The 13,008-nt window shown below is 43.2% G+C and overlaps 1 non-coding gene across 1 annotated transcript; it reads right to left on the minus strand.

Annotated features, from left to right (window-relative positions):
* Nucleotides 1–850: 850 nt before the first annotated feature.
* LOC140287510 (U5 spliceosomal RNA) lies at nucleotides 851–965 on the minus strand. Its single transcript, XR_011911665.1, has one exon. It is a non-coding gene; the product is annotated as a U5 spliceosomal RNA (small nuclear RNA).
* Nucleotides 966–13,008: the final 12,043 nt, after the last annotated feature.

The following is a 13,008-nucleotide window of genomic DNA, read 5'->3' on the forward strand; positions in this document are numbered from 1 at the left end:
AAAAAGGAGACCTCATTTGGTGAGTCGGAGGGGAAGACTCTAGGTTCTTCCACTGAAGAACTGTCTGAAAGGGACCTAACTCTTCCCCTCTTCTCTGATACCACTGGGGAATCAGAGGCTCAGATGCCGTCCTCTTCGGCTGTTGACCTTCGGGGAGGTGAGTATCTTCACTAGACTCACCTGTCTGCTCTTCCTCCTCATTTAGCGTAGCTCCACCCTCTGCCTGTGAATTCTCACAGACTTCAACACTGAGTGGTGAGGCCTCTACAGGCCCCTCCCCTTTTTGCTCCTCACTTCCAATCCAAGCTTTTGGCGGGAAGTTTGAATTTATTGGGTCAACCTCTTCACTTTGTTCACCAACTGCCACCTTTGGTCCTTCTCTTTGTTGGCTTGACTGTGGCTTTACCGTCTTTAATTTGTTGGCAAAAGATTTAGGGCAATCTCTGAAGAGGTGATTTAATTCTCCACAGAGATTACATTTCCTGCCATTTGGACACTCTCCAAAAGTTTGCCCAATTTCTCTGCTCTTCCCACATAACACCTTGGTACAAGCCTCAACCAGGTGCCCATGCTCACCACACTTGCGGCAGAACTTGGGCTGCCCCTGGTAGTGGATGTAACCTCGGTTTTCAAGGTGGCCAGAGTGTCGCCCACCCGCTGCACTGAGCACTCTTCAGCCCTTTTAAATGGTATAACTTTGCACTCCCGCACGCTCCAGCAAGCACCATTCAAGCAACAACTTTGCACTCCAGCTTCGAACATCGGCACAGTCGCAACAAGTAAGGCGACTCTACTCAGAGAAGTCACTCTGCACAGTAAGAAGATTTCTTTTGCACAGACAGAAAGGGCTTTACCCGCAAAGGTAAAGCCTGCCAAAAATAGAAACAACTCATTAGTGCTGCTCTCCACAGAAATCTTTAGTAAAAGGCGAAAGACTTGTACGTTATGAAGAGAAACCAGAGTACGATTATCCGTCACTGCGGGAGCAGGGCAACGGGCTAGTTGGCATAGCCACCTTCCCCATGGTGAGCTTTGCTTGGTTGAGACGCTTGCTCCCCCACCCCCTTGCTCCTCGGCTGACCAACTAGGAACAATCGGGCCCTATTCGATGGCTGCCTTGTCTTTTACTCTGTGCAAAAGACAAGGCAGCAACAAAAACACCACGAGAATCCCGTATTGAGGCTTTGTTCTGATCACTCATTCGGTGTCGCGTTTCTTTCAAGCAATTCTCCCGGTTAGCCCACACTCGGCTCGCTCCCATAGCCGTGTTAAAGTCTACTTCGCATTCACTCTCTTTTCTCAGCAGACTCTTGGGATTTTATCTATAAAATGAATTCCTTCACTCAAACTATGTGAAAACTGCTTTGTCCTTAATATTTACCATGTCTAGAAAGATTTAAACAAAAAAAAACAACGTTGTACTTTGCAGTAAAAGAAAGAGCAAATCTAAAGTTTCAGGAATCCGAGAATAAGCTTACTTTCATGAGTTCTTCACGATTTCGGATTTTGCTATAAAATGAATTCCTTCACTCAAACTAAATTAAAACTGCTAAACCGCTAATCTGTTATATGTAAGGCAGATGTCAAATTCACCGAAATAGGATCAAAGGGTATTCGGCCAATCGAGCTGTAGCAGCTTCGGTAAAAGAGTATAAGTTGAAGAGTTTGTGAATAAAGGTGTGCGCACACATAGTGTGCTGTACGAAAATAGGCAGGGAGCAATGCCGACTGGGGTATATGTTCTTGTATGTTGTCTGACTGTTTGATTTGAATGTGTTGTGTAAGTGTCCTGTTGAATGTTACATGTCTGGGCTTTGACACGCTTCACTGTGGTTGTTAACTGTGTGGTGTGTCCTGAAATGTTATATGTTTGGGCTGTGTGACATGCTTAATGCTTGTCAGTAGCTACCCACTTATTCATATATAGCAACTGACAACATAAGAAGTCCGGACATACTTTGATAGTAGTTGTAGAAGTATCCTTATTGATAATAGATCACTAATTCATAGTGATAGAACAGTAGATGAACAGGTGCTTGCACATGTCTCACGAAAATAAAATGGGTGTATGATTGCTGACGGCAGAGCAATACTGCCAAACTTATGAGTTCTTGTGGCAAACTTGATTCAGTGTCTTGACGTGTATACGCTGTTTCGCTGACTTGATTGTCACAAGAAACAAAGTGTGTTTGATAAGATCCGACCATTTTATTACGGGAGGATCAGTATGTATGGATTCTGATGTGACTGATAAACCCATTCGTATCTTAAGCATAATCTAATACGTGAGACAACGCCCTGGCACACGATAAAAAAAAAAAAAGAGAGAGAGCGGTTTTGTGTCCCCACAGTCCATAATGTAGAAAAGAGAGAAAAAACCCTTTCTGATTTGGTGTGTGTGCTCATAGTGCAGAGTGTAGAGAAAAGAAAGCCGTTTTGGTGTCACGGGTGTTGTGACTTACACACACACATTTCTAAATTGAGAAAGGAAATTATTTTAGAGGAAGCACTAGAGATTAGATCCCACATTTGTTGATAGGCATTCATTTATTTCTTCACTTCTGATGAAGTTTCAACAATAAACAACAAACTTTGTATTATGAGAAAGAACCAGACTCATTCTTCAGGAATCCGAAAATAAGCTCTATTTTATGAGTTATGCACGAATTCGGATTCTCCTATAAAACGAATTCATTAACTCAAACCAAGTTAAGACTGCTTTGTCCTTCATATTTATTCATGTCTAATCAAGTTTCAACGATAAACAACGTTGTACTTTGTAGAATGAGAAAGAACTTCTTCAGCAATAAGCATCTCTCGACATATGACGAAATACAGATTTTGCTATAAAATTAATTCCTTCTATCAGCCTGACTTAAAACTGTTTGTCCTCCTTATTTATCCACTTCAAATCAAGTTTCAACAATTAAAAAAAATTTGTAGTTTGAGAAAGAACAACTTATTCTTCAGCAATCAGTATAAAAAGAGGTGCAAATGCCAACCCTACATACCTAAAAGGTGGAGCGGAAGTATTCAGCTGCAAGTAGGTGTGAATGTTCGACCATAATTTGTAAAAAGCGGGTAAGAAAAGGTTCGAATGCCCGACTATATATTAACAAAAGCGGGAGGAGAGGTCTTCGGATGAGAGTGGGTGAGAATTTCCAACCATAATCTATAAAATACGGTGAAAAAAAATATGTGAATGCCTCATAGAACACTAAAGTGTTCGGCTGCAAGAAGGTGTGAATGTCCGACTATATTTGGTGAAAAGCAGGTGAAGCAAGGTCTGAATGCCCAACCTTACATCATCAAAAGCGAGATCAGAGGTGTTTGGCTGCAAGAAGGCCATTGTTTGCCAAAAGCGGGTAAGCTGCGAATGACCGACTAAATATCAACAAAAGTGGGGGCGGAGGTCTTCGGATGCAAGTGGGTGTGAATATCCCACCATACAAGTATGGTGGAGAGGAAGCTGTGAATGGCCGACCATAGTAAAAGGCGGGTGAGAGAAGGTGCGAATGTCAAACCATACATAATCAAAAAAGGGAGCGGAGGTGTTCTGCTGTAAGAAGGTGTGAATGTCCAACCATAGTTGGTAAAAAGCGGGTAAGAAAAGGTTAAAATACCCGACTGTACACAATCAATAGTGGGAGCGGAGTTGTTCGGCTACTAAAAGGTGTGAAAGTCCGACCATGGTTTGTAAAAAGCGGGTAAGAAAAGGTGCGAATGCCCAACAATGTATGATCAAAAGAGGGAGTGGAGGTTTTCGGCTGCAAGAAGGTCTGAATGTCCAACCATAATTTGTAAAAACCGGGGAAGAAAAGGCTCGAAAGCCCGACTATACACCATCAAAAGTGGGAGCGGAGGTGTTCAGCTGCAAGAAGGTGTGAATGTCTACCCATAATTACTGAAAAATGGGTAAGAAAAGGTGCGAATGCCTAACCATACATCATCAAAAGAGGGAGCGGAGGTGTTCCGCTGTAAGACGGTGTGAATGTCCGACCATAGATGGTAAAAAGCGGGTAAGAAAAGGTTAAATTACCCGACTGTACACAATCAAAAGAGGGAGCGGAGTTGTTCAGCTAAGAGAAGGTGTGAAAGTCCGACCTTGGTTTGTAAAAAGCGGGTAAGAAAAGGTTCGTATGCCCGAATATACACCATCAAAAGCGGAAGCGGAGGTGTTCGGCTGCAAGATATTGTGAACGTCCGACCAAAGTTTGTAAAAAGCAGTTAAGAAAAGGTTCGAATATCTAACCAAACATAATCAAAAGCGGGAGCAGAGCTGTTCGACTGGAAGTAGGTGTGAATGTCAGATCATAATTTGCAAAAAGCTGATGAGAAAGGGTGAGAATGCCCGACTATACACCATCAAATGCGGTAGCGGAGTTGTTCGGCTGTGAGTAGGTGTGAATCTCCAACCATAATTGCTGAAAAATGTGTTAGAAAAGGTAAAAATGCCGGTCCATACATAATCAAAATCGGGAGAGGTGGTGTTCAGCTGCAAGAAGGTCTAAATGTCCATCAATAATTGCTAGAAAACATGAAAGAAAATTTTCAAAAATCAAACCACACATGATCATAAGTGGGAGAGGAGGTGTTCAGCTACAAGAAGGTGTGAATGTCCACCCATAATACCTGAAAAATGGGTAAAAAAAAGGTGCGAATGCCCAACCATACATCATCAAAAGCAGGAGTGCATGTGTTCGGCTACAAGAAGGTGTGAACGTCCAACCAAAGTTTGTAAAAAGCAGTTAAGAAAAGGTTCGAATATCCAACCATACATAATCAAAAGCGGGAGCAGAGCTGTTCGACTGCAAGTAGGTGTGAATGTCAGATCATAATTTGCAAAAAGCTGATGAGAAAGGGTGAGAATGCCCGACTATACACCATCAAATGCGGGAGCGGAGTTGTTCGGCTGTGAGTAGGTGTGAATCTCCGACCATAATTGCTGAAAAATGTGTTAGAAAAGGTAAGAATGCCGGTCCATACATCATCAAAAGCGAGAGAGGTTGTGTTCGGCTGCAAGTAGGTGTGAATGTCCAGCCATAATTACTCACAAACGGGTAAGAAAAGGTAGTATTGCCAGACCATATATGATCAAAACAGGGAGCGGAGGTGGTTCAGCTGCAAGAAGGTTTGAATGTCCGACTAAAGTTCAAATATATTAACAAAAGCGGGTGGAGAGGTCTTCGGATGAGAGTGGTTGAAAATTTCCAACCATAATGTATAAAATGCGGTGAAAAAAAGGTGTGATAGAACACTAAAAGGTGGAGCGGAAGTGTTCGGCTGCAAGAAGGTGTGAATGTTCGACTATATTTGGTGAAAAGCAGGTGAAGCAAGGTCTGAATGCCCAACCTTACATCATCAAAAGCGAGATCAGAGGTGTTTGGCTGCAAGAAGGCCATAGTTTGCCAAAAGCGGGTAAGGTGCGAATGTCCGACTAAATATCAACAAAATTTGGGGCGGAGGTCTTCGGATGCAAGTGGGTGTGAATGTCCGACTATATTTGGTGAAAAGCAGGTGAAGCAAGGTCTGAATGCCCAACCTTACATCATCAAAAGCGAGATCAGAGGTGTTTGGCTGCAAGAAGGCCATAGTTTGCCAAAAGCGGGTAAGGTGCGAATGACCGACTAAATATCAACAAAAGTGGGGGCGGAGGTCTTCGGATGCAAGTGGGTATGAATATCCCACCATAAAAGTATGGTGGAGAGGAAGCTGTGAATGGCCGACCATAGTAAAAGGCGGGTGAGAGAAGGTGCGAATGTCAAACCATACATAATCAAAACAGGGAGCGGAGGTGTTCTGCTGTAAGAAGGTGTGAATGTCCAACCATAGTTGGTAAAAAGCGGGTAAGAAAAGGTTAAAATTCCCGACTGTACACAATCAATAGCGGGAGCGGAGTTGTTCGGCTACTAAAAGGTGTGAAAGTCCGACCATGGTTTGTAAAAAGCGGGTAAGAAAAGGTGCGAATGCCCGACAATGTATGATCAAAAGAGGGAGTGGAGGTTTTCGGCTGCAAGAAGGTCTGAATGTCCAACCATAATTTGTAAAAACCGGGGAAGAAAAGGCTCGAAAGCCCGACTATACACCATCAAAAGTGGGAGCGGAGGTGTTCAGCTGCAAGACGGTCTGAATGTCCATCAATAATTGCTAGAAAACATGAAAGAAAATTTTCGAATATCAAACTGCACATGATCATAAGCGGGAGAGGAGGTGTTCAGCTGCAAGAAGGTGTGAATATCTACCCATAATTACTGAAAAATGGGTAAGAAAAGGTGCGAATGCCTAACCATACATCATCAAAAGAGGGAGCGGAGGTGATCCGCTGTAAGACGGTGTGAATGTCCGACCATAGATGGTAAAAAGCGGGTAAGAAAAGGTTAAATTACCCGACTGTACACAATCAAAAGAGGGAGCGGAGTTGTTCAGCTAAGAGAAGGTGTGAAAGTCCGACCTTGGTTTGTAAAAAGCGGGTAAGAAAAGGTTCGTATGCCCGAATATACACTATCAAAACCGGAAGCGTAGGTGTTCGGCTCCAAGAAGGTGTGAACGTCCGACCAAAGTTTGTAAAAAGCAGTTAAGAAAAAGGTTCGAATATCTAACCAAACATAATCAAAAGCGGGAGCAGAGCTGTTCAACTGGAAGTAGGTGTGAATGTCAGATCATAATTTGCAAAAAGCTGATGAGAAAGGGTGAGAATGCCCGACTATACATCATCAAATGCGGGAGCGGAGTTGTTCGGCTGTGAGTAGGTGTGAATCTCCGACCATAATTGCTGAAAAATGTGTTAGAAAAGGTAAAAATGCCGGTCCATACATCATCAAAATCGGGAGAGGTGGTGTTCAGCTGCAAGAAGGTCTAAATGTCCATCAATAATTGCTAGAAAACATGAAAGAAAATTTTCGAAAATCAAACCACACATGATCATAAGTGGGAGAGGAGGTGTTCAGCTGCAAGGTGTGAATGTCCACCCATAATTCCTGAAAAATGGGCAAAAAAAAGGTGTGAATGCCCAACCATACATCATCAAAAGCAGGAGTGGAAGTGTTCGGCTACAAGAAGGTGTGAACGTCCAACCAAAATATGTAAAAAGCAGTTAAGAAAAGGTTCGAATATCCAACCAAACATAATCAAAAGCGGGAGCAGAGCTTTTCGACTGCAAGTAGGTGTGAATGTCAGATCATAATTTGCAAAAAGCTGATGAGAAAGGGTGAGAATGCCCGACTATACATCATCAAATGCGGGAGCGGAGTTGTTCGGCTGTGAGTAGGTGTGAATCTCCGACCATAATTGCTGAAAAATGTGTTAGAAAAGGTAAAAATGCCGGTCCATACATCATCAAAAGTGAGAGAGGTTGTGTTCGGCTGCAAGTAGGTGTGAATGTCCAGCCATAATTACTCACAAACGGGTAAGAAAAGGTAGTATTGCCAGACCATATATGATCAAAACAGGGAGCGGAGGTGGTTCAGCTGCAAGAAGGTTTGAATGTCTCCGACTAAAGTTCAAATATATTAAAGAAAGCGGGAGGAGAGATCTTCGGATGAGAGTGGTTGAAAATTTCCGACCATAATGTATAAAATGCGGTGAAAAAAGGGTGTGATAGAACACTAAAAGGTGGAGCGGAAGTGTTCGGCTGCAAGAAGGTGTGAATGTCCGACTATATTTGGTGAAAAGCAGGTGAAGCAAGGTCTGAATGCCCAACCTTACATCATCAAAAGCGAGATCAGAGGTGTTTGGCTGCAAGAAGGCAATAGTTTGCCAAAAGCGGGTAAGGTGCGAATGTCCGACTAAATATCAATAAAATTTGGGGCAGAGGTCTTCGGATGCAAGTGGGTGTGAATATCCAACCATACAAGTATGGTGGAGAGGAAGCTGTGAATAGCCGACCATAGTTTGGAAAAAGCGGGTAAGAAAAGGTTTGAATACCCGAACATACACAATCAAAAGAGGGAGCGGAGGTGTTCCGCTGTACGAAGGTGTGAATGTCCGACCATAGTTGGTAAAAAGCGGGTAAGAAAAGGTTAAAATACCCGACTGTACACAATCAATAGCGGGAGCGGATGTGTTCGGCTACAAGAAGGTGTGAAAGTCCGACCATGGTTTGTAAAAATCGGGTAAGAAAAGGTGCGAATGTCCGACAATGTATGATCAAAAGAGAGAGCGGAGGTTTTCGGATACAAGAAGGTTTGAATGTCCCATCATAGTTTGTAAAAAGCGGGTAAGAAAAGGTTCGAATGCCCGACTATACACAATCAATAGCGGGAGCGGATGTGTTCGGCTACAAGAAGGTGTGAAAGTCCGATCATGGTTTGTAAAAACCGGGAAGAAAAGGCTCGAAAGCCCGACTATACACCATCAAAAAGAAGGTTTGAATGTCCATCAATAATTGCTTTGAAACAAGAAAGTAAATTTTCGAATATCAAACCGTACATGATCATAAGAGGGAGAGGAGGTGTTCCGCTGTAAGACAGTGTGAATGTCCGACCATAGTTGGTAAAAAGCGGGTAAGAAAAGGTTAAAATACCCGACTGTACACAATCAATAGCGGGAGCGGAGTTGTTCGGCTACTAAAAGGTGTGAAAGTCCGACCCTGGTTTGTAAAAAGCGGGTAAGAAAAGGTTCGAATGCCCGAACATTACACCATCAAAAGAGGGAGCGGAGGTGTTCCGCTGTAAGACGGTGTGAATGTCCGACCATAGATGGTAAAAAGCGGGTAAGAAAAGGTTAAATTACCCGACTGTACACAATCAAAAGAGGGAGCGGAGTTGTTCAGCTAAGAGAAGGTGTGAAAGTCCGACCTTGGTTTGTAAAAAGCGGGTAAGAAAAGGTTCGTATGCCCGAATATACACCATCAAAAGCGGAAGCGGAGGTGTTCGGCTGCAAGATATTGTGATCGTCCGACCAAAGTTTGTAAAAAGCAGTTAAGAAAAGGTTCGAATATCTAACCAAACATAATCAAAAGCGGGAGCAGAGCTGTTCGACTGGAAGTAGGTGTGAATGTCAGATCATAATTTGCAAAAAGCTGATGAGAAAGGGTGAGAATGCCCGACTATACACCATCAAATGCGGTAGCGGAGTTGTTCGGCTGTGAGTAGGTGTGAATCTCCAACCATAATTAGTGAAAAATGTGTTAGAAAAGGTAAAAATGCCGGTCCATACATAATCAAAATCGGGAGAGGTGGTGTTCAGCTGCAAGAAGGTCTAAATGTCCATCAATAATTGCTAGAAAACATGAAAGAAAATTTTCAAAAATCAAACCACACATGATCATAAGTGGGAGAGGAGGTGTTCAGCTACAAGAAGGTGTGAATGTCCACCCATAATACCTGAAAAATGGGTAAAAAAAAGGTGCGAATGCCCAACCATACATCATCAAAAGCAGGAGTGCATGTGTTCGGCTACAAGAAGGTGTGAACGTCCAACCAAAGTTTGTAAAAAGCAGTTAAGAAAAGGTTCGAATATCCAACCATACATAATCAAAAGCGGGAGCAGAGCTGTTCGACTGCAAGTAGGTGTGAATGTCAGATCATAATTTGCAAAAAGCTGATGAGAAAGGGTGAGAATGCCCGACTATACACCATCAAATGCGGGAGCGGAGTTGTTCGGCTGTGAGTAGGTGTGAATCTCCGACCATAATTGCTGAAAAATGTGTTAGAAAAGGTAAGAATGCCGGTCCATACATCATCAAAAGCGAGAGAGGTTGTGTTCGGCTGCAAGTAGGTGTGAATGTCCAGCCATAATTACTCACAAACGGGTAAGAAAAGGTAGTATTGCCAGACCATATATGATCAAAACAGGGAGCGGAGGTGGTTCAGCTGCAAGAAGGTTTGAATGTCCGACTAAAGTTCAAATATATTAACAAAAGCGGGAGGAGAGGTCTTCGGATGAGAGTGGTTGAAAATTTCCAACCATAATGTATAAAATGCGGTGAAAAAAAGGTGTGATAGAACACTAAAAGGTGGAGCGGAAGTGTTCGGCTGCAAGAAGGTGTGAATGTTCGACTATATTTGGTGAAAAGCAGGTGAAGCAAGGTCTGAATGCCCAACCTTACATCATCAAAAGCGAGATCAGAGGTGTTTGGCTGCAAGAAGGCCATAGTTTGCCAAAAGCGGGTAAGGTGCGAATGTCCGACTAAATATCAACAAAATTTGGGGCGGAGGTCTTCGGATGCAAGTGGGTATGAATGTCCGACTATATTTGGTGAAAAGCAGGTGAAGCAAGGTCTGAATGCCCAACCTTACATCATCAAAAGCGAGATCAGAGGTGTTTGGCTGCAAGAAGGCCATAGTTTGCCAAAAGCGGGTAAGGTGCGAATGACCGACTAAATATCAACAAAAGTGGGGGCGGAGGTCTTCGGATGCAAGTGGGTATGAATATCCCACCATAAAAGTATGGTGGAGAGGAAGCTGTGAATGGCCGACCATAGTAAAAGGCGGGTGAGAGAAGGTGCGAATGTCAAACCATACATAATCAAAACAGGGAGCGGAGGTGTTCTGCTGTAAGAAGGTGTGAATGTCCAACCATAGTTGGTAAAAAGCGGGTAAGAAAAGGTTAAAATTCCCGACTGTACACAATCAATAGCGGGAGCGGAGTTGTTCGGCTACTAAAAGGTGTGAAAGTCCGACCATGGTTTGTAAAAAGCGGGTAAGAAAAGGTGCGAATGCCCGACAATGTATGATCAAAAGAGGGAGTGGAGGTTTTCGGCTGCAAGAAGGTCTGAATGTCCAACCATAATTTGTAAAAACCGGGGAAGAAAAGGCTCGAAAGCCCGACTATACACCATCAAAAGTGGGAGCGGAGGTGTTCAGCTGCAAGACGGTCTGAATGTCCATCAATAATTGCTAGAAAACATGAAAGAAAATTTTCGAATATCAAACTGCACATGATCATAAGCGGGAGAGGAGGTGTTCAGCTGCAAGAAGGTGTGAATATCTACCCATAATTACTGAAAAATGGGTAAGAAAAGGTGCGAATGCCTAACCATACATCATCAAAAGAGGGAGCGGAGGTGATCCGCTGTAAGACGGTGTGAATGTCCGACCATAGATGGTAAAAAGCGGGTAAGAAAAGGTTAAATTACCCGACTGTACACAATCAAAAGAGGGAGCGGAGTTGTTCAGCTAAGAGAAGGTGTGAAAGTCCGACCTTGGTTTGTAAAAAGCGGGTAAGAAAAGGTTCGTATGCCCGAATATACACTATCAAAACCGGAAGCGTAGGTGTTCGGCTCCAAGAAGGTGTGAACGTCCGACCAAAGTTTGTAAAAAGCAGTTAAGAAAAAGGTTCGAATATCTAACCAAACATAATCAAAAGCGGGAGCAGAGCTGTTCAACTGGAAGTAGGTGTGAATGTCAGATCATAATTTGCAAAAAGCTGATGAGAAAGGGTGAGAATGCCCGACTATACATCATCAAATGCGGGAGCGGAGTTGTTCGGCTGTGAGTAGGTGTGAATCTCCGACCATAATTGCTGAAAAATGTGTTAGAAAAGGTAAAAATGCCGGTCCATACATCATCAAAATCGGGAGAGGTGGTGTTCAGCTGCAAGAAGGTCTAAATGTCCATCAATAATTGCTAGAAAACATGAAAGAAAATTTTCGAAAATCAAACCACACATGATCATAAGTGGGAGAGGAGGTGTTCAGCTGCAAGGTGTGAATGTCCACCCATAATTCCTGAAAAATGGGCAAAAAAAAGGTGTGAATGCCCAACCATACATCATCAAAAGCAGGAGTGGAAGTGTTCGGCTACAAGAAGGTGTGAACGTCCAACCAAAATATGTAAAAAGCAGTTAAGAAAAGGTTCGAATATCCAACCAAACATAATCAAAAGCGGGAGCAGAGCTTTTCGACTGCAAGTAGGTGTGAATGTCAGATCATAATTTGCAAAAAGCTGATGAGAAAGGGTGAGAATGCCCGACTATACATCATCAAATGCGGGAGCGGAGTTGTTCGGCTGTGAGTAGGTGTGAATCTCCGACCATAATTGCTGAAAAATGTGTTAGAAAAGGTAAAAATGCCGGTCCATACATCATCAAAAGTGAGAGAGGTTGTGTTCGGCTGCAAGTAGGTGTGAATGTCCAGCCATAATTACTCACAAACGGGTAAGAAAAGGTAGTATTGCCAGACCATATATGATCAAAACAGGGAGCGGAGGTGGTTCAGCTGCAAGAAGGTTTGAATGTCTCCGACTAAAGTTCAAATATATTAAAGAAAGCGGGAGGAGAGATCTTCGGATGAGAGTGGTTGAAAATTTCCGACCATAATGTATAAAATGCGGTGAAAAAAAGGTGTGATAGAACACTAAAAGGTGGAGCGGAAGTGTTCGGCTGCAAGAAGGTGTGAATGTCCGACTATATTTGGTGAAAAGCAGGTGAAGCAAGGTCTGAATGCCCAACCTTACATCATCAAAAGCGAGATCAGAGGTGTTTGGCTGCAAGAAGGCAATAGTTTGCCAAAAGCGGGTAAGGTGCGAATGTCCGACTAAATATCAATAAAATTTGGGGCAGAGGTCTTCGGATGCAAGTGGGTGTGAATATCCAACCATACAAGTATGGTGGAGAGGAAGCTGTGAATAGCCGACCATAGTTTGGAAAAAGCGGGTAAGAAAAGGTTTGAATACCCGAACATACACAATCAAAAGAGGGAGCGGAGGTGTTCCGCTGTACGAAGGTGTGAATGTCCGACCATAGTTGGTAAAAAGCGGGTAAGAAAAGGTTAAAATACCCGACTGTACACAATCAATAGCGGGAGCGGATGTGTTCGGCTACAAGAAGGTGTGAAAGTCCGACCATGGTTTGTAAAAATCGGGTAAGAAAAGGTGCGAATGTCCGACAATGTATGATCAAAAGAGAGAGCGGAGGTTTTCGGATACAAGAAGGTTTGAATGTCCCACCATAGTTTGTAAAAAGCGGGTAAGAAAAGGTTCGAATGCCCGACTATACACAATCAATAGCGGGAGCGGATGTGTTCGGCTACAAGAAGGTGTGAAAGTCCGATCATGGTTTGTAAAAACC

The sequence above is a fragment of the Leuresthes tenuis genome, unplaced genomic scaffold (genome assembly GCF_036924035.1).
Source record: "Leuresthes tenuis unplaced genomic scaffold, fLeuTen1.0.hap1 SCAF_141, whole genome shotgun sequence".
Taxonomy (NCBI): Eukaryota; Metazoa; Chordata; class Actinopteri; order Atheriniformes; family Atherinopsidae; genus Leuresthes; species Leuresthes tenuis.